Genomic DNA, 21,649 nt, shown 5'->3' on the forward strand with positions numbered 1-21,649 from the left:
CAAATGCATGACGTCATCTACTCACCAACAGAGCATCATGCAGAAGAGTTTCACTGCCCTAAAAATCTCCCATGCTCCATCTGTCCATCCCTTAGAACCTCACTTTGAGCCCCTGATAACTCTGAACTTTTTACTCTCTCTAAAGTTTTGCCTTTTCCAGAATATAATATTGATGGAATCCTACAGTATGTAGGCTTTTTAAACTAGCTACTTTTGCTAATCAATATACATTTAAGTTTCTCTGTATCTTTTTTGTGGTTTGAAATGTCATTTCTTTTCATGGCTGAATAGCATTCCATCATGTGGACTACCACAGTTTGTTTATCCATTCATCTGCTGAAGGTCATCTTGGTTGATTTCAGTTTTTGGCAACTATGAATTAGTGTACACTGAACATTGGTTTGAAGGCTTTCCGATGGACATAAGTTTTCAACTCTTTTGAGTAAATACCTAGGCGTTTAATTGCTAGATCATATGATAAGATTATGTTTAGCTTAAAAGAAACTTCCAGACAGTTTCCAGTGTGTCTCTATCACTTTGCATTCCCTTTAGCACTGAATGAGAGTTCCTATTGGTCCACATCCTTGCCAGCATTTGGTATTGTCAGGTGTTGTTTCTGTTTTAGCCATATTAATAGGTATCTCATCGTTGTTTTAATCCCAAATTCCCTGAAGACATGTGATGTTGATCATCTCTTCATATGCTATTTGGCATCTGTGTATATTCTTTGCTGAGGTGTCTGTTCAGCTCTTTTAACCATTGTTAAGTTGACTTTTTTGTTTTCTTATTGTTGAGATTTTTAAGAGTTCATTGTATATTTTTGATACATGTTTATTATTGGATATGTATCTTACAATTATTTTTTCCCAGTCTGCGGCTTGTCTTTTCATTCTCTTAATAGTATCTTTTACAGAGTGGAAGTTTTTAATTTTAATCAAGTTCAACTTATCATTTTTTTCTTTCATGGATTGTGCTTTTGGTGTTGTGTCTAAAGTCTCGTTGTCAAACCTAAGATTTTCTCCTATATTATCTTCTGGGTTTTTTTTTTGTTTTTTGTTATTTGTGTTTTTTTTGCCACACCACAAGGCATGCGGGATCTTAGTTCCCTGACCAAGGATCAAACCCATGCCCCCTGCAGTGGAAGTGCAGAGTCTTAACCACTGGACCACCAGGGAAGTCCCTGGATTTTAGCTTAATTTTGAGTTTTCCATTTAGGTCTGTGATCCATTTTGAGTTAATTATTTTGAAATATGTAGAGTCTATATCTAGATTCTTTTTTCTTGTATGTGGATGTCTAGTTGTCCCAGCACTGTGAGTTTAAAAGAGTGCTTTCTTCATTGAATTGCCTTTGCTCCTTTGTTAAAGATCAGTTGACTGCTTGAGGGGTCTATTTCTAGGTTTTCTATTCTGTGCCATTGGTCTGTTTGTCTCTTCTTTTGCTAATAGCATATGGTCTTGATTATTGTGGCTTAAAAGTAAGTTTTGAAATCCAGTAATATCAGTTCTCTGACTTTGATCTTCTTCAGTATTGATTTGAGTTGGTTATTATGGATCTTTTCATTTTTTTATAAACTTTAGATTGTTTGTTGCTATCTACAAAATAACTTGCTGGAATTTTGAACAGAATTGTATTGAGTATATAAATCAAGTTGGGAGTAACTGACATCTCAACAATCTTGCATCTTCCTATCCATGAACATGGAATGTCTCTCTATTTATTTAGATCTTCTTTAATTTTTTTCAGTGAAGTTTGTATTTCTCATATAAATCTTACACATATTTTTTAAGAATATTTATAATTAATCTTTTTTTGGTGCTAATGTAAATGGTATTAGGTTTTTAATTGCAAATTCCATTTGTTTGTTGGAAAACAATTGACTGTTGTATATTAACCTTGGCTTATTAATACCAGGAGTTTTCTTGTTGTTGATTATTTGAGATTTCCTACATAGACAATCATGTCATCTGTGAACAAAAAGAGTTTTATTTTTTCCTTTCAAATCTGTATATCTTTTGCTTCCTTCTTTTATCTTATTGCATTGGCTAGGACTTCCAGTTTAGTGTTGAATAGGCATGGTAAGAAAGGATATCTTAGCCTTGTTCCTGATCTTAGTGTGAGAGCATCTATCTTCTCAGTATGAAGGAGGATGTTTCACCTGTTTTTTTTTTTTTAGATGTTCTATTCAGTATATCAAGCTGAGTAAATGCCTCTCTACTTCTAGTTTGCTGAGAAATTTTATGATGAATGGGTATTGGATTTTATCAGATTTTTTTCTTCATCTATTGATATGATCATGTGATTATTTTCTTTAGCCTAGTGATATGATGAATTATGATTACTAATTTTCAAATGTTGCACACCTGAAATAAATTCCACTTAGTTGTGGTATATAATTCCTTTTATACATTGTTAGATTTGTTTTGCTTATATTTTGTTGGTGATTTTGCATCTATGTTCATGAGAGATATTGGTGTGCAATTCTCCTTTCTTTTAATTTCTTTATCTGGTTTTGACATTAGAGTGATGTTGGCCTCACAGAATGAATTAGGAAATGTTCCCTCTGCTTCTATTTTCTGGAAGAGATTGTAGAGAATTGTTATCATTTCTTCCTTAGATTTTTGTTATAATTCATCAGTGGAATCATCTGGGCCTGGTGCTGTCTTTATTGGAAGCTTATTAATTATAGATTAAATTTCTTTAATAGATACAGACCTATCTTGATTATCTATTTATCCTTGCAAAAGTTTTGGTAAATTGAATCTTCAAGCAATTTGTTGATTTACCTTTTCAAATTTGTAGGCATAACGGTTGTTTATAATATTCATTTTTTATCCTTTTAATGTCCATGGAATCAGTAGTGATGGCCCTTCTTTCATTTCTGCTATTAGCAATTTAATTGGTGTTTTCTCTCTTTTTATTTTCCTTGAGTAGCCTGGTTAGAATGTTATCTTTTTTTTTCTTTTTTTTTTTTTTTGGATATGTTCAAAGAAACAGCTTCTGGTTTTGTTGTTTTTCTCTATTTTTTTTCCCTTTCTTCAGTGTCATTGATTTCTGCTTTGATTTATTATTTCTTTTTCCTCTGCTTTTTTTCTCTTCTTTCACCAGTTTACTAAGGTAGAAGCTTAAATTATTGATTTTAGATTTTTCTAGTATAGACATTCAATGCTATACATGTCCCTTTAAGTACTGGTTTTGCTATATTGCACAACTTTTGATAAGTTGTAATATTGTTTTCATTTAGTTAAACATATTTTTAAATTTCTCATTAGATTTTCTCTTTGGGCCATGTGTTATTTAGAAGTATATTGTTTAATCTCCAAATACCCTTGATTTTCTTGCTATTTTTTTGTTATCAATTTCTAGTTTATTTCCATCGCAGAATGAGATCATTCTTTGTATCATTTATATTCTTTTAAATTTGATGATGTGTGTTTTATGGCATAGAATGTGATCTATCTTGGTGTATATTCCATGTGGACTTGAAAATAATGTGTTTTCTGCTGTTGTTAAGTATTCTATGCATGTCATTTAGATCTAGTTAATTGATGTTGCTTTTCAGTTCAACTGCACCTTACTGATTTTCTGCCTACTGGATTTGTCAATTACTAAAAGAGGTGTGTTGACATCTCCTTCTATAAGAGTAGATTTGTCTCATCAGTGTTTGCCTCGTGTATCTTAACAGAATTTTTTGGTGCATACACATTAAGGGTTGCCATGATTTCTTTGAGAATTGGCCACGTAATCATTAAGTAATGCCCATATTTATTCCTGACTTTCTTGTTCTGAATAATGCTTTGTCTGAAATAAATATAGCTAGACCAGATTTTTTTTTATTTTCACTCATATTAGCATGGTAGAGTTTTCTCCATCCCTTTACTTTTTTTTTTTAATTTAATTAAATTTAATTTTTTTATACAGCGGGTTCTTATTAGGTATCTGTTTTGTACATATTGGTGTATATATGTCTATCCCAATCTCCCCATTCATCCCACCCCCACCCCTGCTTTCCCCCCTTGGTGTCCATACATTTGTTCTCTACATCTGTGTCTCTATTTCTGCCTTGCAGACCGGTTCATCTGTACCATTTTTCTAGATTCCACATGTATGCATTAATATACGATATTTGATTTTCTCTTTCTGACTTAACTTCACTCTGTATGATAGTCTCTAGGTCCATCCACGTCTCTACAAATGACCCAATTTCGTTCCTTTTTATGGCTGAGTAATATTCCATTGTATATATGTACCACATCTTCTTTATCCATTCATCTGTCGATGGGCATTTAGGTTGCTTCCATGACCTGGCTATTGTATCCATCCCTTTACTTTTAATCATTTCATGTCTTTATATTTAAAGTGGATTTCTTATAAACAGCATAGGGTTAGGTCTCTTTGTTTTCATTCTTTTTTTTTTTTTTAATTTTTATTTATTTATTTATTTATTTATGGCTGTGTTGAGTCTTCGTTTCTGTGCGAGGGCTTTCTCTAGTTGTGGCAAGCGGGGGCCACTCCTCATTGCGGTGCACGGGCCTCTCACTATCACGGCCTCTCTTGCTGCGGAGCACAGGCTCCAGACGCACAGGCTCAGTAATTGTGGCTCACGGGCCCAGCTGCTCCGCGGCATGTGGGATCTTCCCAGACCAGGGCTCGAACCCATGTCCCCTGCATTGGCAGGCAGATTCTCAACCACTGCGCCACCAGGGAAGCCCCTCATTCTTTTTATCAATGTCTACCTTTTAATTGGTATATTTAGACCATTCACATTAAAAGTGATTATTGATACAGTTGGATTAAGATTGACCATATTTGTAACTGTTTTCTACTCATTGAGCTTACTCTTTGTTTCTTTTTTAAATCTCCTGCTCTTTTTCTGCCTTCTCTAGTTTTAATTCAAGATTTAAAGTTATTCCATTTTCTCTCCTCTTTAGCATATCAGTTATACTTTTAAAAAATTTTTAGTGGTTTCTGTAGAGTTTGCATTATACACTTCCAACTTATTCAAGTCCTCTTTCAAATAACACCATCCTGCTTCATGGTTAGTGCAAGTATCTCATAACAGTGCAAGTATACCATTTCTGCCATTTATTTCTCTTATCCATAATGTATCATCACTGGATGCATTGCTGTTATATTATTATTTTGAAGAAATAGTTATATTCTTTGATTAACTGAAAATATTAAAAATAAAAGGCTTTATTTTATCTTCATTTATTCCTTGTGTTACTCTCTTCCTTTCTTTACATCGGCCAAAGCTTCTGACCTATATCATTTTCCTGTTCCCAGAAGAACTTCTTTTAACATTTCTTGCAAAGTAGATCTGCATGACAAATTTCCATCAGTTTTTGTTTGCCAGAGAAAGTCTTTATTTCTCACTATTGTTGAAGGATTTTCTCCCCCTGGCTACAGAATTCTAGGTTGGTGGTAGTGTTTTTGTTGTTGTTGTTGGGTTTCTTCATTTCAATGCTTTACATAGTTACCTGTAGTCCTTTCTTGCTAGCACCGTTTGTGAAGAGAAATCTTGGTAATTGTTACCCTTGTTCCTCTATAGTAAGTTCTTTTTTTCTCTAGCTCATCTCAAGAATTCTCTTTTTGTTTGGTTTTCTGCAGTTTGAGTATGATGTGCCTAGGTGTAGATTTTTTTTTCTATTTATCCTGCTTGGTGTTCTCTGAGCTTCCTAGACCTGTGGTTTAGTGTCTCTCATTATTTTGGGGAAATTCTCAGTCATTATTACTTTGAAAATTCTGCTTCTTTCTCTGTTTCTTCTCAGATTATTCCCACTATGCATATGTTACATCTCTTGTAATTGTTCCACAATCCTTGGTTACTCTTTTCTTTTCTTAAAATTATTTTGTTTTCTCTTTGCTTTTTAGTTTGAGGGGTTTCTATCAACGTATATCTTTAATTTCATTGAGTCTTTCCTTGGCCATGTGCAGTCTACTGGTGAGCCTATCAGTGGTATTCTTCATGTCAGTTAAGATGTTTTTGATTTCTCACATTTCCTTTTGATTCTTTCCTACAGTTTCCATCTCTCTACGTACATTACCTACTATTCTTGCATGTTGTTCACTTTTTCCATTAGAGGCCTAGCGTATGAATCATAAGTATTCTAAAATCCTAGTCTGATATTCCAAATTATCTCCTGTATCTGAGTGTGGTTAATTTACTTGCTTTGTTTAATCAGACTGTGCTTTTCTGCCTTTTAGCATATCTTATAATTTTTCGTTGAAGGCTGGACTTAATGTATTGGATAATAGGAACCGATTTAAAGGGCCTTTAGCATGAGAGTTTGTGTTTATCTGCGTAAGAGTTATGTCGTGTTTACTGTTTGCTCTTACTGTAGGTGCCTGAGATTTCAATTTCCTTGAGTGTTCTTGTTGTCTTTGGTTTTCCCTAGGAACACCTTCATAAGTAGTCTAAGCCTTGCAGTTCTTTCAGCAGTAATCCTCTGGTATTATTTTGGAACCTTGTTAATGCAGTGGTAAGGTGTACGGGAAGTGTTCTATAATCCTGTGATTAGCTCTCCATGTTTTAGTGGCTCTGTGCCCCTGGGCTATTGCCTTCACAAATGCTTCTCAGCTTTTATCCCCCCTGTTATGTGACATAGGAAGTCTGGAGGGGGCTGGAGTTAGGATTTTCCCTTCATCCAAGGTAGTTGGTTTAGGAAAGTACACAGAACAGAAACATCTGGGCCTGTGTTTCAAAATGGTTACTTTTTCCTAGGTGTATTTCAAAAGGGTTTATGTCCCCCTCATGCCAGAAGCATGAGGAAATTTTTCTTGGGTCTTTACCATGAGAACCTGTTAGGACTCCAGAAGGTAAAACTCACAAAAGTGTGCAGGCTCCCCTAAGACTAGGCTCCTAGGAGTTTTGGGCTCTGAAGCTTGTCACACATAGCTTCCAGTGTTGCATCAAGTACAATGTAAATTTTTCTACTCCTTCCTGGATCCAGGACTTTCCGCTCCCAGTGAGCTGTGATTCCCTGTATTTGCCTGCATCTTCAGTTTTGAAGCATTGGTTTTCCCTGTAACTTCAATTCTCTGATGGATCTAAGAAGAGTTGTTGATTTTCAGTTTGTTCAGCTTTTTGTCATTGTGAGGATGAGAGTGATGACTTCCAAGATGTTCACGTGGCAGAGCAGGAAAATTTTTGTCAAATAGTAGAGATGGTACCATATATCCGTGTCTTGTTTCTTATTTTATTGGGAATTCTGATAACATTCCACATTTAAGTATGCTTAATATGTATAGATTTTACAGAAGCGAAATTCCCTACTAATGTAAGTTTGCTAAAAGTTATTACCATGAAGTGTTAAACTTTTATCAAAGGCCCTTTCTTTACCCCTGCATATAATTAAATTGTGATATTGTGATTTTTACTAAGAAATATATATTTGGTCTTTGTCCCCAGAGCTGCTAAAACTGTTGGGGTTTCCTAAGTGAAAAGAGCAAGAAAGGTGAAAGGAGTGTTTCATGTTACTGGTAACAAGCCCCTTTCAACCACACCTGAGTTTATGTTAATGAGGTGACTTTTGGAAAGCCCCTAAGGGTGGGGGGCTGCCTGGGGGACCCACCATGTGATCAGGGGCTAGGAACTTTCAGTCCTACCCTCTGACCTCTGAGGGAAGAAGGGCTGGAGATTGACTTAATTACAGTGGCCAATGATTTAATTAATCATGCCTCTGTAATGAAGCCTCCATAAGAATCCTAACCAAAATGGTCTGGAGAGCTTCCGGTTTGCTGAACGCATGTAGGTGCTATGAGGGTGATGCAGCTGGAGAGGGCATGAGAGCTCCACACCCCTTCCCCACACCTCACTCTAAGCATCTCTTCCATTTGGCTGTTAGGGAGTCACATCCGTTTATAATAATCCAGTAATCTAGTAAGTACACTGTTTCCTTGAGTTCTCTGAGCCATTTTAGAAAATTACCAAACCCAGGGAGGGGGTTGTGGGAGCCCCCAATTTATAGCCAGTCAGTCAGAATTATGGGAGACCTGGGTTTGGATTAAGTGTAGGGCAATCTTGTGGGAATGAGCCCTTACCTTGTGGGATCTGATGCTAACTGCAGGTAGATACTGTCAGAATTGAATTGAATTGTAGGATACTCAGCTGGTGGTAGAGAGTTGGTTTGTGCGAGCAAAACAAAACAAAACAAAAAACCCATACATTTGGTGTCAACAGGCTTGAGAATAGAAGCGTAGAGACAAATATTCTTTCCCTTTAGAAATGCATTTTCTCCTTTCTCTGTTAATGCAGTGATTTCCAACTGTCAGTATTTTCTAATATGATATCTTTGTGTTCCTTAGTCATAGCCCACTTCTTCATTTAATCACATGGTTATGTGTGAGTATACTTTTATTGGGGCATTCTTATCTGGACTTTGTATCGAGGAGGGCTACCCTATTAAAATGGTTGATCCGTTTTCTATCTTTCTGTATGGTTTGGAAGAATTCAAATAAGATGGTGATTAGTTTTTCCCTGATCATTTGGTGTGAGGGGGCTCCAAACCTGGATTGTCCTGGAACATTTGGATGGTGCTCTGGGTTTGGACTACATTTTCAGTGTAGTGATTTATAGTTTGCTAAAAATTGTTCCATTTTACTTGGGTTTTCAAATTTAAAGGCATGATATTTATAATAAAAACAATCATATACAACATTACAGAGAATAAAATAATGAACCCAATATACCTGGAACTCAGCATCAAGAATCCTCAATAATTGTAGGAAACAGCTTGTTCAGATTAAGGCTTATTGATTTACCAGTTTGTTTATTGGCAAGTTCACTCCTGAGACAAAGCTGTGTGCTTCCATTAGGAGATACATAGTGTCTGTTTTCTGCTTCCTGGTGGTATTGACAGTTGGTGAGGATCTTCAGCCTTATCCATTAATCCATTAGGGGCTGTAGAATGGTAATTCTCTCATTCTATCTGATTCTATCATTCCATTGATTTTATATACATACATATACCTATATATTATATTTTTTATATGTATAGTGGGATCAATCAATCTATTGATTGTATTCTACATAATATTAAAAAAGGTAACTCATTTTTATATATATCCACATAACATTTGAAAGTGAATAATGCAGTGGCATTACTGCATTCACAATGTTGTGCAATCACCGCCTCTATCTTGTTCCAAACATATTCCTCATTCCAAAAGGTAACTGCTACCCGAAAACTGGGTTTGCCTCTTGGTGGGTGTCGAGTCAAATACACAGCCAAGTCGAAGAGCAGGAGAAGGAAGGATTTATTACTTGCAGCAAGGAAGGAGAACCCTGGGGATCTTTCCCAAAGCAGTGTTTCCCTGGACAGCAGAACTGGGGAAGTTTTAAGCTAAGGGTACATGCATATTCATGAAGGGGCTTGAGCACAGGAGAATTCAGCAGAGTTGGGGCAAAGGTCAACAGAGTCCAAGCTTTATAGGGGTTTGAAGTCACAAGGGTCAGAAAAGATTACCGTCACCATTCCTTAGGTTCCAGTGGATCTGGTGGTGGTTGATCCTTCGAGGGGCGAGGGGCGTTTGAATTCTGCAGAACAGCTGAAGATTGTGCTTCAGGCTAATCTTTACCCTTGAAAAGACTGAGTGTCTTAACAACTGATTTATTACCTTTGCTACTGTTACTACTCCTGCCTGATAACAGTCTTTTGTTGCTGCATTCTTCTATTCCCTTAAGATCAGTATTACGGAGGTCTGTTCAAGGGCAATCATTGTCTCCAGGCTTAGATCACAAAATGGCTTAGGCCAAAAATGGCTTCTCTTATGTCAAGAAAGCCATGCCTGGTTCTCTTTCTCCAGGGACCGCCTACCCTATCTGCTTACATAACCTCTTACCCTTCAAAAAGTTACTTCTCATTCATACCTCTCCCTAGCCCCAGGCAACCATCAATCTGCTTTCTGTCTCTATGAATTTGCTTATCCTGGATAATTCATGTAAATGGTGTCATATAATATGTGACCTTTTGTTTCTGACTCCTTTCATTTATCATTTATCATAATGTCTCCAAGGTTCATCCATGGTCTCTCAGTTATCCGTACTTCATTCCTTTTTATGACTGAATAATATACCATTGTAAGACTATACCACATTTTGTTTATCCGTTCATTCAGTGATGGAAATTTTGGGTTGTTTGCATTTTTTGGCTTTTATGAATAATGCTTCTTTGAATATTTGGGTCAAAGATTTGTTTGCATACAATTTTTAAGTTATTTTGGTTATATACCTAGGAATGGAATTGTTGGGTCATACGGTAATTCTTTGTTTAAATTTGAGGAGCTACCAAACTGTTTTCCAAAGAGGCTGAACCATTTTACATTCTTACCAGCAATGTATGAGGGATCCAATTTCTTCATATCCTCGCAAACACTTGTTATTTTCCATTTTTATAACCAACCTAGTGAAATGGTATCCCACTGTGGTTTTTTTTGTATACATTTCCCTAATGACTAATGATATTGAGCATCCTTTCATGTACTGTTTGGCCACTGGTATATCCTCTTTGTAGAAATGTCTATTCAGGTCCTCATCTCCAACTTATGAGGGAGGCTTTGGATATTGACCTTCTAAGTAAGCTCACTCATTGGTGTATTTATTCAGAGGCCAGTCTCAACACACCATTAACAGATTCCAGAGTTGGACTTGAGGGCACACTGGGGAAGTCTCAGGAGAAAGGAGCTCTAACGTGGGAAAGTGCTGGAGCTGAACACACGTGCTGGGACCAGGGCAAGCAGCTTTCAAGGGACCCTGGAGCGAGGGGCAGGAGGACTCTAGATAAATGAAGCCCACAGACAATCCCCAAATTATGGTTTATTCTTATATTAACCTTCCTTCATCAGGACTGTTTATAGTACTTTGGCTACAGGGTTTTTTGTTTGCTTGCTTGCTTTTTTTTTTTAAATTGCCTGAAATACAGTTTGAAGTAGTGAGGAGACAAGTGAATTAAAGGATACTAGGTCTGCCTCAGGCTGGGAAGAGTGGAACAGTGTGGCCTCTAGACGAATTCAGACCAAGGGTCTATTCCCAGCTCTGTCACGAGTCTTGTGAACTTGAGAAAATTGCAAGTTCATCATCTGCAAAGTGAGTCTGATAAGCCCTATCTTGTAGAGCTATTGTAATATACGTGATGTTTGTAAAGCACTTGCAACAATGGTCTTTCAAGAATGGCATTTATTACTACGATAGCTATGACCCCAGACCATAATACCAACTCTTTGGGATTTTTTTCTTTAATCTCATGAGATGTCAGAAAATACGCAGCACCTTTGGAACGAACAAAACTGCTTAGACAGTAAAACTATGTAAAATTTCCCCATCTGTAAATATGTCATTTGAGTGTGGAGGAATCTCTCCCAGCTGGATGCTACTCAGAGGTTCTAGAATTTGCGTCAAGGACCAACAACTTCCCTCCCAGGTGCCTTTTCATCCAGACCACCCCTATTTTCATTATAATTTCACCACCACCAAAAATGTAGCCTTCATTTGGAGTTCCCCAGATTACACTTAAGATAAGTGGTAGAACATCCCTTTAATGGAGTGGCCTCTGGCCCTTTGACCCCAGTGCAAAGAGTGCTATCACAGTGGCTTCTTGACATCTCACTTCAAGGAAGTATCATCCTTGTTTCTCAGAAACTCCCTGGAGGCGATGGGATTAAAACACCTAGTTTGTGCACTGTGTTCACCTGCACTGGGACAGGAACACAGAACCCATTTTATTCCTGCCCCGGGTGGAGATTCTCTCTGTTTTACCCACAATCCCAAAGTAAAAATTCAGGGTAATCTTCCATTCCAGTCTTCAGTCTCTCAACTCTGAGGCCCACCATCTAAGGGTCCCACCCTCCCTCACCACAATTCACTCAGCCTCATTTAGCCCACCATCCCGCCTAACTTAAAATCACCTCCTCAAGGGAACTGCAGTGTCCCAAAGCGCCAAACTTCCTTGCTTCAGAGCATTTACACTTGACTGCTCTCATCTGGAACCTCCTGTCTTTCTCACCCCTTGTTTTAACTTGTCATTTATTTAGGTCTTAGAGTGTGTCTCACCATCTTCTTGATATGGCGGCAGCTCCTAGGCTCTAAAGTTCTATGGACAGTGGCTCAGTCTTCTTTTTCTTACCATCCCCAGTTCTGCCATGGAGCCTTCCAAAGAGTAGGTGCTCAATTAATGGTTGGGAATAAGAGTGGCAACGATAAGGATGTCTACTTTATTATTGTTTAATTTCTCTCACAATCTTGAATAATCTAAGAAAACATCTTTCAATTTTACAAAAAGAAGCACTAAAAGAATAAACCAAACCAAAAATGTACCACCATTTACTCTTTTTCTTTTCTTTTTTACTGGACCCACATTATTTAACTGCCGAGTCTATTCACAGTTCCATGGAAATCCCTCTTCCATTGCTGTCTTTTCTTGTTCGAGGTCATAAAAAAAATGGAAGGTTTCTAAATTTGTTTTATAAAATATCAAAACTTTAACTTGTACCTGATAAAAGTAATGAATGTGTGATCCATACTGTCACCAGCAGAAAGGCGATTTCCTTGGTTCTTGCCCTCCCAAAGAGGAAGAATTCAATCGAGAGGCGTAGAGCAGTTTTAAGTAGCAAGAGTTCAGTTAAGCAGAGCAAAAGTACACTCCCGAGAAAGCAGGAGAGCGGGCTGTCTGGAAACCAGAAGCGGCCCCGCAATGGGGTAGGGCCGTGTTTTGTAGAGTGGTGGTCCCTCCCTGTGTCCTGTGTTATTTGACTGACAAATCGATTGACAGCTTTAGGTTATGTAACTTTCCTGCTAGTATGCAGGCACTTACCCATAAGCACCCAAGCAGAACCCATGGGGTGGGGCGGGGAAGCAAAAGCCGCAATGCTAAGTTATTACAAATGAGGCATAACGAACCCTGGGTTACCTTGAGTCACCTTCTCGGTCTTGGTGCGCCTGCGTCAACCTGTGCTGGCGGTTTTGTCTTGCTTGGTCCTGGTATGGCTGGAAACCTAGCAGTGGTCCTTGACCACGAGAGGGAGGATCTCTGGGCATGCTCCAGCCACCGGTGTCCAGGTAGGGGAGGGAAAGACGAACCGTCCAGGATGGGGCAGGCCCGCTCATCTGTGACTCGCTATCCTCATCTTGGCTCTGGGCACCCTCTTCAGATCCTGGGCAGGAAACCCCTGCATCACGACAGCTAGTGGCTGGGGCTCCCCGAGGCTCCCGGCGAGCGCCAGCAGCACGGGAGCTCGGGGGAGTACCCCGAGAAACAGAAGCGGGGGAGGAGGGCGACTCTTCTATCTCTGCCGCCGCCGCCGCCGCCGCCGCCGCCGCCTCAGTGGCCTGGGCACCCTTGAGACTCTGAGTCTCCCCCCGGGCCTGGTGGCGTCTCTCGCGGGCACGGCGCTTCCTCTTCTGGCCCCGAGGCACGATGACACAGGTCAGGGCCAGCAGGCGGGAGTGTGGGCAGGAAGGCAGGCAATGAGGGCAGCTGGGGGAGGGACAAGGAGATGCTGTGAGCACCTTCAGCGGGGAGATTCCTCCCTGGCTTTAACCAAGGCCGCCTCTGCAGGGTCCTTGAGGGCACTGCTCGAGGACCCACAGGGCTCCCGTTCTCCTGCTCCGCCTGTCCCCTGAGACCCCTGTGGAGGGCGGTAGAGTGAGCCTTGGGCTACAGGCTGCCAGCCTACCTGAGTGTCCCTGGGGTGACAGAAGGGGCTGCCAGTGGGACCTTCCGCGTTCTAGGGCGGGGAGTCTGCTCAGTTCATCTTCAGGATCTTTAGGTGGACGGCAGCCAGGGCCTGGGCTTCCTCCTCTCTGTTGCTCTGCAGTTGACACCTCAGTGGTCCCGGGGACCCATGAGGAGGAAGTGAGGGGTGCCCCAGCTCACCGCCCTGACAGGGGGAACACAGTGCTGACAGCTCTGTGGAGTCCTTTCTATCCTGGGATCACTGGGTCCTCAGTCCCTATTCAGTGCTCTCAGTTGGCTTCACGTAGGGCCTGGGACCCACCCTTCTGCCCTCTAATGGCTTTACCTTCAGGCTAAGGATCTCACCTCCCTTAGACCTGACGTAAAGGAGCCTCGGCCCGACTGCCCTGTCCTGAGCCTTCAAGTGCTGAAAGCAGGGGCAAGGCTAGACTCTTTGTCGTCCCCACAGCTCCGGGGGTGGGGCATGTTCCCCTTAGTCGTCACTCAGCGTTCTCAGTTTGACTCCTGGGAAGGCCTGTGGCTCCTCTCTCTTTACCTGAGGACATGTGCTCGTAGAAAGGCCCACAGCTCTCTGAGGCCCAACAGAAGGAAGTGAGGGTAGCCTGATTCCCCACGTCTACCTGTGGTCTCCGAAGGCAGAAAGCTGTGGCAGGCGAATCCAGGCCTTATTACGGTTGGCCGCGCCAGTCCTCACTCAGGCTCCTCCGTCTGACTCCTGGGAAGACCTGTAATTTCTCGCTCTCTTCACCTATTAACTGTCCTCCCGTCTCTGTCACCCTGGGAGGAGTTAAGGGTTGCCTCTGCTCGGCCTGACATCTATCCAGGCGTCTCCCAGGACTGACGGCAGGGGAGAGATGATGTGCTGCCCCCATCGTTATGGTTTTCCTGCTCCACTCCAGCCTTAGGTCCTCACCCCAACTCCTAGCACAACCTGGAAAGTCCCCCTGTGCTGAGTCAGCCAGCCTCAGAGCAAAGTCCTCACCACCCTGAGTCCCCAGAAGGAGAAGTCACAGTAGGCCACATGCAGCCACAGCTCTCTCTGAGGGGCTTCTGAGGACTAACAGCAGAGGGCAAGATTCTCCGGGCTCCACTCTTCTGGGCTTTGTGACCTCAGTAGTCCTCACTGTGTCAGGATCTGGGACTCTTCCCTCTACTGACCTGAGTCCTCCAGAGCTGGAAGCAAGTGGGGGACACATCGAACTACCCCTGCCTGGGGCTTCCCAGGGCCGAAAGGGTGGTGGGGCTCTGTGTTCCTCTCTCTTTTCGGTTGGGCGTTCCCCTTGGTCCTCACTCAAGAGTCCTTACACCGACTCTTCCCGTGACCTAGAGAGGCCTGTCCTCTCATACCACAGCCTTTAATTCCCTGAGACCACCTAGGAGGATGTGAGGGTTGCCTCACGTGGGCATGACTGCCTGTGGTCACTCATGGGCGACAGTAAGGGAGGGATTCTGTGGCGTCCCCACTTTTATGATTTGGGTGGTTCCCTCAGTCCTCACGGTGCTCTGCTTTGACTCTTGGCAGGACCTGGAACTCCTCCCTGTGCGAACGTGAGGCTGGCCCCTGAGACCAAGTGCCTCATCTACCGGAGATGCTCTAAAAGGAAACGTGTGGGGCGCATCATGCCAACATTCCTGGATTTGCCGAGGGGAAGTATCCAGTGGCAGGGCTCTGTTCTAGGTGGAGTCCCTTTATCCTCATTTAGAGTCACTAGATTTCCAGTCTCTACTGAGTGAGGCTGTTCCCAACAGACCAAGGCCCTCGCCTCCCTGAGACCACTCCCAGTGGAAAGAGGGGGCACGTCAGCCAGAAAGCTTTGTCCTGGGCCGCCTGGGGCTGACATCAGGGGTGGGACTCTGCATTCTCCTCTGTTCTGGAGTGAGTGGTCCCCTTGCTCCTCATTCAGGGTCCTCATCGTGATGCCTGACCAGACCCAGGACTCCGCCCTCCACTCCCCTGAAGCTGTGCTCCTCAGAACAAAGGCGTTACCTTCTTGGAAATTCGGAATTGGAAGTCAGGATGAACCAGATCTGTCCAAAGCTGTTGGGGTCTTCTGAGGAGCAGGATTTTACAAGGCCCCACTCTTCTGGAGTCAGTGGCCCCTCAGTCCTAACTCAGGTTTCTTACCTTGACTTCAGGTGGCATATGGGACTCCAGCCTCCCTGCTGACTGTCTGCCTGCCAGCCTCAGGCCAAGGCTTTCACCTTCCTGAGACACCAGAAGGGGAGGTAAGAGACCTATTCCCTGGCTACCCCTGCCGGGGGCCTCTGTGTGGTCCCCTTTGTTATGGGGGGTCCACTCATCAGCACCCAGTGTCCTCACCCTGAATCAAATTAAGGCCTGTTAGGATCTCCTACTTGGGCAGGATTGGAGATGCTGCCACAAGACCAAGGAACTCGCCTCCCTGAGAACCTCTCCACCCTTGCCCCAGAGGAAAAGAAGGGGTACCTTCAGACACACAGCTCTGCCCATGGCCGCACAAGGGAGAAAGCAGGGTACACTTTGTGGGGCCCCCTTCTCTTCTAAGGTCCTCACCTTGAATAACTATCAGAGGCTGGGACTCCTCCCTCCACTGACCTGAGGACACAGCTCTTAAACCAAGGCTTTTATGTCCCTGAGAAACTTGAAGAGTAAATGAGGAGATGCTGATCTTTTCAGGTTATCTGACATTGCATATGTAGAAGACCCCACTGTCACCGAATATTTTTTTTTTATTCATACCATTCACTTATTCAGCATTACTATTACTGTATTCCAAAACAGTGCTTTGGGAACAGGGCCCCTTTTATCCCATGAGATACCTTTTGGAGTGGTGAGAAGAAAAATGAATTAAAAGACGTAAGGTCTGGCTTAGGCTGGGAGGAGTGGAAGAGTGTAGGCTCTAGACTATTCCCGACCAGGGGACTAGACCCAGCAAGGTCACTTGTGACCTTGAGAAATTTGCAAGTTATTCACCTATAAAGGGAGTCTGCCAAATCCTATCCTGCATGAATGTTGGAATGTTATGTACTACATATAAAGCAGTGGCATACTCATTAAGAAATTTTGGGTTTTTGATGAATGGCAGTTATGATATGATTATTATGAACCCCCAAAATACCACCCTCCCATCAGAGTTTATTTTTAACCCAGTAGGTAGCAGAGAATATGCAGTGCACTAGGACAAAAGAAACAAATACAAATGAAAAAGTTTAAAAGAAATAAGGCAAACCACGAATTAAATACCTTTTACTCTATGTTTTCTCCATTTTTTGTTTCTAAATATTTTCTGTGGTCGTCTTTCACGTTTCCATGAAAATCTCTATTGCAGTGCCATGTTTTCTACTTGTGGATCATACAGAAAATATAGATGGTTCGTGAATTTCTTTTACATATACCAAAACTGTAACTTTAGAACTCTTTAAACAGCAATAAATATGCAAGCAATGTCATGCACGAATTCAATACTCTTAAGAAAACACACTATCTATTACAAGAAAAAAACATTTGAAAAAACCTAAATAAATCAATAAATAATGTATAGAAGTTACTAGTTTAAAACAGGAAGATAAATAAGATCTATACTTTGTTCCCTCCACCCCTACTACTCTGCACTACTTAGGAGCTTGACTGCTCTCTTCCAAAACAAAGTGAACAAACTGCCCGCGGCCTCCCTCCCTAGATGTGGGAGGAGCTGCGGGGCCTTGGCCCTGGAAGTGCACTGCCCTCAGCCACAGCTGCAGCCCTGGCCGCGGCTCTCACTGCTGCTCTCTCTTCCTCATCTTGCAGAGCCTCCTCATAGAGATTTGGGACGGCACTGGGGATGGTACCAGCGACCTTGGCCACAAACTCCAGCACTTTCATCTTGCTGGTTTCAGCGTGTGCTCTCGGGCCCCACAGGAACTCATAGCGCGGAGGATCGCTGTTGGGCACCTGGCGGTACGTCAGGTACTTCTGCTGCACGAACTCTTCGCTGATGAGCCTCCTGGGCTCCCCAAAGATCAAGTGCCTCCTCCCAGCATACAACCCCAACGCATTGAGGAATTCCCAGATCTCCTCCTCGGTGGCACGGTTGCCCTTCTTGAAGATCATGCCCAGGAGCATCATCAGGAGACCGGACGTGGGCAGCCCCGACTCATCACTCGGACTTCCCTCGCTGGGGAGGGCCAGCTTGCTGATGAGGGCGTAGGAGTGACGGCTGGGGTCGACTTCCTTCAGCTCGAGGCCAAAGACCAGCTCCATGCGCTCAGAGGCTCTCCTGAGGATCTCAGGGAAGTGCTTCTTGTACTTCTTGCTGAAAATCTTCAGCATTGCTGCCTGCAGGATGGGCTCCTTCAGCTTGTACTTCTCCAGCAGGAACCCCACCAACTTGCTGGCCTTCCTGGACAGAGGATCTCTCCAAGTGCTGTGAGTGGAAGGTGCTTCCTGGGAGGTACTTACACTTTCCTCATCTTGGCTCGCCCGGGCACCCTCTTCATATCCTGGGCAGGAAACCCCTGCATCACGACAGCTAGTGGCTGGGGCTCCCTGAGGCTCCCGGCGAGCGCCAGCAGCACGGGAGCTCGGGGGAGTACCCCGAGAAACAGAAGCGGGGGAGGGGGGCGACTCTTCTATCTCTGCTGCCGCCGCCGCTGCCGCCGCCTCAGTGGCCTGGGCACCCTTGAGAATCTGCGTCTCCGCCCGGGCCTGCTGGCGTCTCTCGCGGGCACGGCGCTTGCTCTTCTGGCCCCGAGGCATGACGGCACAGGTCAGGGCCAGCAGGCGGGAGTGTGGGCAGGAAGGCAGGCAATGAGGGCACCTGGGGGAGGGACAAGGAGATGCTGTGAGCACCTTCAGCAGGGAGATTCCTCCCTGGCTTTAACCAAGGCCGCCTCTGCAGGGTCCTTGAGGGCACTGCTCGAGGACCCACAGGGCTCCCGTTCTCCTGCTCCGCCTGTCCCCTGAGACCCCTGTGGAGGACGGTAGAGTGAGCCTTGGGGCACAGCCAGCCAGCCCTGCCTGGGCGGTACGGGGGTGACAGTGGGGGCTGGCAGGGGACGTAGGTCCTCGCGGTTCCCATTCAGAGTCAGGATGACAGTTGCTGGCAAGACTCCCCCACCCCCCCCCCCCACCCCATCCCGTCTGCTGCTCTGAAGTTGACACCACCATCTTCCATGACACCCAGGAGGAGGAAAGGAGGGAGCGTTCAGCCCACCACCGAAGGGTCCTGGGACCCTCCCTTCTGCTGCCTGGTGATGGCCCCTTCAGAACAAAGCTCTAACCTCCCTTGGACCTGGCAGAGGAAATTACGGGCAGTCTCAGCCTGACAGTCCTTCCTTGGGAGTTTACGGGTTGGCAGGAGGGGACAGGCCATATTCTCTCTCGTCCCTTCTCTTCGGGGTGGGTGGCTCCCTTAGTCCTCACTCGGGGTCCTCCCTGGACGGCCGGTGCAGCCTGGAGCTCCCCTCTTGCCCCGAGGGCCATCTGCTCGCACCAGTGCCGGCACCTCCTTGAGTCTCATTAGGAGGCAGTGAGGGTGACCACGCGGCCGCATGTGGCAGAGTTTTACCAAGCCTGCAGCGTGCGGCAGACAGGTCGAGGCCCTGTGGTTGGCGGCCCCACTGGTCCTCACTCAAGGGCTTGGGCTGACTCTTGGGAGTGCTCAGGGGCGCGCCTTCTGCTGGCCTGCACCTCCCCTCTCAGACAGCCGCCCTCCCTTCTCCGTGTGTGGCCGGAAGGAAGCGGCTGACAGCAGGGGAGGGGTTCTGAGGTGCCCTTGCGACGGGGAGGACGGTCCTCACCCTGACTCCTCCCGTGCCCTGGAAATCCTCCCTCTGCTGACCTGCGGCCAGCCCCTCAGAACAAGGCCCCCTCCTCCCTGAGTCTCCCGCGTCCGTCCGTCCATCCATCCGCCCGCCCGCGTTCGCACTGAGGGAGCCCCTCCGTCTTGAGACCTGCCCGGAGGCTCCCAGGCTGACGTCAGGGGCGGGGTCTGCGTGGCCGCCCTTCTGGGGTGTGGAGCCCCTCGGTCCCCACGAGGGTCCCGTCCTTCACTGCACAGGGCCTGGGGCGCTCCCTCTACTGAGCTGAGCCAGGGTCCACCAGCCTCAGAGCGAGGCCTTCCTTGCCCGAGACCCCACGGGGGAAGCGGATGGACTTGGGGCCTAACAGCCAGGCCCGAGCCTCTCGGGCCGAGAGCAGGGGCGGGGTGGGCGGGGCCTGCGTGGCCACCTCTTTGCGGAGGGAAAGGGGATTGGGGGTGTCGGGGGTGTGTCCCCGCACTTCTAACTGGGGTCACCTCACACCTTGACACCTGAGGAGACGTGGGACTCCTCCCACGACTCACCCTCACGGGACGGCAACTCTCAAAAATGGCCTCGCCCCCGCAGCGTGGTTAGGAGGACGTCACTTCCGGTCATGCGCATCTGGGCTCCAGGAGGACAGCAGGGGCGGAGCGGGTCCCGGCCGGCCGGGGCGGGGCGGACCCCGGCCGGGGCGGGGCTGGGTGGGGCGGGGCGAGGCGGGACGGGGCGAGGTGAGGCGGGACGGGAGGTGTGGGGTGGTGCCGGCGGAGCTTCCCGCAGGACTGGCACGTGGGCCTTTCATTGACTCTTGGCAGGTCCTGGGACTTTTCCCTCTGCTGAGCTGAGTCAGCAGGCGTCACACCTTGGCTCTCATTTCTGTCGGCACCCCCAGCCGGAAGTATCTGGGGGCCTGAGCCTCACAGCCATGCCTGGGTCCCCCGAGACTGACAGTGAGGCCTCTTTGGGGCCCCCTGTTCTATGGTGGATGCTGCTCTCAATCCCCTCTCAGTGTCTTCTCTTGACTCCCTGTAGGTGCTGGGCTACCTCCCGTCTGCTGACCTGAGGCCGAGGCCTCGCATCAAAGACATCAGCTCCCTGAGACTGCTGGTGTGAAGTGCAGGCACACCTCATCTGGACACTTCTGCCTGGAGCCTCCCAGAGATGGCTGGTGCAGGTAAGATGAGCTGAGGGGAAAGGAGGCGAGACTCTCTTCTGTGGTTTGGAGCCCGTCAGGTCTCACTCAAGGTCCTCACACTGACTGCTGGCAGGGCCTGCGATTCCGTCCTTCTCTGGTATGACTCCATCCCTGTCCCCAACCATGCCCCACAGAATCCCAGAGGAGTTAGTGAAGGGGCTCCTTAGCCTGACAGTTCTCACTGTGGTCTCTCTTTGTTGACATCAGGGGCATTGCCCAAAAGTTCAGAAATGAATTTCTGTCCTTTTGTGCAACTGCTGTGTTACTTGCTATTCTCTTTGAGTCCGTGTGTGGTAGTCTATTAAGATGATCATTTAAAAAGGCCAGTTGTCATCCACTAACAAAGTTTCAGATGGTTATCTCACAGCCTGTGGACCATACTGCCACATCCAGCCCAATCTTTGGTGTCCCATGCTCCTGGCATGCGGGCTCTGAAATGCTGCCTCAGGTTCCTTCAGTGAAGCAGTAGAGATTCATGGTCCCAGAGCACAGTGGAAGAACCAAGGGCTCAAGTTTAAAGGCTTTTCTCTAATCAATCCTGTCATCTGCCTCTCTTGCAGGCTACAGACCTGTCTCGAATTCAGGGCATCCCCCTACCTGCCCACACTCAGGTTCTAGTTCAACACAGACTTAGTCTCTCCCAGGGGGTTCTCATTTATGTTGCTTTGTTGTTGCTGGTATTGTTCTTTCATTCTCCCTTTTATAGTTTCTCCTGGATTGAGTTTAGTAAACAGCAGCCCAAGTCTGGTAGCCATCTTGGAAACTACATATGAGGCAGTGTATTAGCATGTTCAGGCTGCTGTAACAAAATACCACAGGCTGGATGTCTTAACAACAGAAATTTATTTTCTCACAGTTCTAGAGGCTAGTAGTTCCCGATAGAGGTGCTGGCCGACTCAATTTCTGGTAAGAGCTCTCCTTCTGGCTTTTTGCTGTGTCCTCACAGGGACTCTTCTCTGTAAATACACAGAAAGAGAATGATATCTGGTGTCAATTCCTCTTCCT

The 21,649-nt window shown here is 45.3% G+C and overlaps 2 pseudogenes across 2 annotated transcripts in view; both read right to left on the reverse strand.

Moving 5' to 3' along the window:
• LOC309652789 (melanoma-associated antigen B18 pseudogene) overlaps positions 1 to 14,561 on the reverse strand; it is a 27,929-nt pseudogene extending 13,368 nt beyond the window's left edge. Inside the window, exons 1-2 of the transcript in view lie at positions 14,362 to 14,561; positions 12,901 to 13,527 (exon numbers count right to left, since the gene is read on the reverse strand). The product of the transcript in view is annotated as a melanoma-associated antigen B18 pseudogene (transcript). The remainder of the gene's footprint in view (positions 1 to 12,900; positions 13,528 to 14,361) is intronic.
• LOC309652559 (melanoma-associated antigen B4 pseudogene) lies at positions 13,467 to 18,403 on the reverse strand (annotated as a pseudogene). Its single transcript has one exon. The product of its transcript is annotated as a melanoma-associated antigen B4 pseudogene (transcript).
• Positions 18,404 to 21,649: the final 3,246 nt, after the last annotated feature.

The sequence above is a fragment of the Balaenoptera physalus genome, assembly GCF_965194825.1.
Source record: "Balaenoptera physalus genome assembly, chromosome: X".
In the NCBI taxonomy this organism is placed as follows: Eukaryota; Metazoa; Chordata; class Mammalia; order Artiodactyla; family Balaenopteridae; genus Balaenoptera; species Balaenoptera physalus.